This window comes from Mus caroli, chromosome 15 (genome assembly GCF_900094665.2).
Source record: "Mus caroli chromosome 15, CAROLI_EIJ_v1.1, whole genome shotgun sequence".
Taxonomy (NCBI): Eukaryota; Metazoa; Chordata; class Mammalia; order Rodentia; family Muridae; genus Mus; species Mus caroli.
Genome location: NC_034584.1, coordinates 90395169 through 90398307, shown reverse-complemented (window position 1 = coordinate 90398307; position 3139 = coordinate 90395169).

Here is a 3139-nt window from a genome sequence, read left to right as displayed (position 1 = left end):
CCCCTCCCCTCTCCTCTCCTCTCCTCTCTCTTCTCCTTTCTCTCTCTCCTGGTCTTTAAATGATGTTTTTATATTTATGCATATCTTGAACTCTGGCATTTGAAAATCAGACTGACATACAAGCTTCCTACTTTGTTTTCAATTGCCATCCCTTGAAGCCTATCATGTATTTTCTCAGTTATACTGCCCACAAAGTGTCTTAATAATTCTTCTGCGTGACCTCATAGCCTCAGAAGCAGGTTTCTGATACTAAGGGCAGGAACCATCTGACTCCCTGGCCTGTATCCTGTGCTCCAGAGGCTTCCCCTGGCCACTTAGCCCTTGCTGGCTTCTGTGAGAATTCAGCTCAGGAAGGGGAAAGCAGGCCATCTGTGCAGAAAGGTAAAAAACCAGCGTAGATTAAATGGGGTGTGAGGAAAGGCACTTACACTCTTCAAACGTGTGCTACTTGACTGAATAGCTCATCTACAGACACCACTAATCACTGGGCACACAGTGCCAGCAGAGTGGCTGCTTCTCAGCCGTCTCTATGTCCAAAGAACATAAGAAATCCCACTTTTCTAAAAGACTGGCTCCAAAATGGCCTGAGAGATTTTGATCAGACCTTGACCATTCCGAAGCTGCTCAGCTGAACACATGCTACATTTTCTGACAACAGTGCAGCCCTTCTGGGCATTTTCTGTTCATCTGGGGCTATCTACTTGCAATTCTCCTTCCCAGATAACCTCAGTTTCCTATCTGCCCAGTCCTATCTGTTTCTTTCCAAATGCATCTATCTGCATTCCTTGGCACACCTCGTGACACATGGCTGGACATAACAGGAGAGCTGAAGTCACACTGGGCGTTGGATTCTGCCTGTGGAATCTTGAGCAAGTCTTCCCTCAGTCTAGTCCTCAGCCCCAGGCTGACCAGTGGGGATGACAGTGTCCGACCTCCTGTGGTGGCCGTGAGGACTTGGGTGCTTCTCTCTGTAAAGCACGTGAGAGTGTGCTCAGCACACAGTGAGCACCTGACCTGTGCTGCTGCTCGGACCACAGGGAGAAGCCTCCCGGCTCACCCCTCCCCCTCTGTCCTCACAGTCCCTCCAATAATAATTACAGCCACTCTGTAGCCTGGTGAGTGTTTCCCATGGGCCACCTCCGTCTAGGCTCATTTGATTCCCTTCTGGGGTTGTTTTGGTGAGACAAAGTCTCACTCTGTTGCCTAGGCTAACCTCGAACTCATGACCACCCTGTGCTGGGGTTACTGCAGTGCAGCTCCACACCCACGTTTTTCTCTTCATTCTTTACAACAGTTTGCCAAAAGACATTATCCTCCAATTTACAGGTGGAAAATGGAGATGTGAGAAAGTTACTCTGCATTCTTGACACATTTGCATATAATCAATTGCAACTGTTACAGAAAACGTACTGGAGATGACAAATCAGATACAGTTTATGACCAATTGCAAGTCTTTCTTCCAGTTGTTTGGAGCTATGCTCAGGTATCTGGTACCTAGGTGTAGCCCCAAACATTTAGACCAGTGGTTCTCAATTTTCCTAATGCCACGACCCTTTAATACAGTTCCTCATGTTGTGGTGATCCCCAATCATAAAATTATTTTCATTGCTACTTTATAATGTATCTGATATACAGCGTATCTGATATGCAGCCTCTGTGAAAGGGTCTTTCAATACCAAAAGGATCTTAACGGACAGTTTGAGAACCACTGATTTTGACCAAGGGCAAAAATTACATCTTAGTGACTTGATCAGCAGCTCCGGGTGTCGTGGAGGGGGGTGGTGGGAATCTGCACAAGCAGTTGGTTTAACCAAAGCTAAGTTAATTGGGACATCTAGACCTTGGGTTCCTAGAATAGAGTTGGGTAATTTTCCATGGGATTCTCCACAAAGGAGATCAAACTCTAGTTTCAACCAGAATACAAGATGAAGGAACCTCACAAGTGTCCTGTCCTGTCACACAAAGACCTTACCCAGCCTCCCAGAGGTGCAGAGCCTTTCTCACTTAAACCTGATTTTTAGCCTCTTTTTCATGTGCTTTCCAGCCACGCTCCTTTCCAGCTAAAACGGAAAGGTTCTGTTGGAACAGAAGTGGCAGAGACCAGCTAAATGTCCCATGAGAGCACTTTCTATTGGGCTGGGGGTGTAGCTCTGTGATAGAGCAATTGCTTATTGGGTGTGACAGTTCAGTTCCATCCCTAGCACCAAGGGTAGGGAAAAAATCTAAGCCAAAAGAAAGAAAAGGAAAGAGATCCTGTTTGCCAAAATTTGTTAAGGGAGTCCGCTCATGTCCTGATGGAGAGGAGGCAGGGAGAAGAGAGGCCCCTCTCAGGTTATTGAAGCTCTTGCTGCCATGGGACGGACACTGAGAAGGGAGATCTGGAGGGGTAGGGATGCAATACATCAGGCTTTGCTCCCCACTCAAAAAAAGGAAGGTTTCCCGTGAGCTTCAGTCCTGTCTGTCTGTCTGTCTGTCTGTCTGTCTGTCTGTCTGTCAGACAAGTACTTTAATGGGTTGAGCAAGGATTCATTGCTGCTCTTCATTGGCGACCAACACCTGCACTGGGAGAGGCCTTGGGTGACTGTGGAGGTGAGGGGAGATTGAAGGAAGACAAGGAGACCACAGAATCCTTTCTGTGAGATGGCTGAGGCAGTCCTTCCCTTTCTCATGTTGCCTGTAGCTTTTGCTACAGAAACTGGCTCTGTCTCTTAGGGAGACGATCGGAAAGGAAGGAAGGAAGGAAGGAAGGAAGGAAGGAAGGAAGGAAGGAAGGAAGGAAGGAAGGAAGGAAGGAAGGAAGGAAGGAAGGAAGGAAGGAAGGAAGGAAGGAAGGAAGGATTTAAGCCCGTGGAGCAGTCCATGACACATCTCCCCAGAGAAGGAACTGGGTGCTTGGACTATTTAGGAAGTAGGGGGAGGCTTACATGTATAACCATGTCTCAGCATGTTAGAGCCTGTCTGAGGGCTGAGCTAGGAGCTCATGTCTCTATGATTGATGGTGGCGGTGTTTAGTATAGCATGGAGCTTCCTGCACGGGACTTCTCCAGAGGCTTCACATACATTAACTAGTTTTTCACAGCAACACTGTAAATAGGAAGTGTTGTGATCTTCACGCTGCAGACCAGGGAATCAAAGGCCC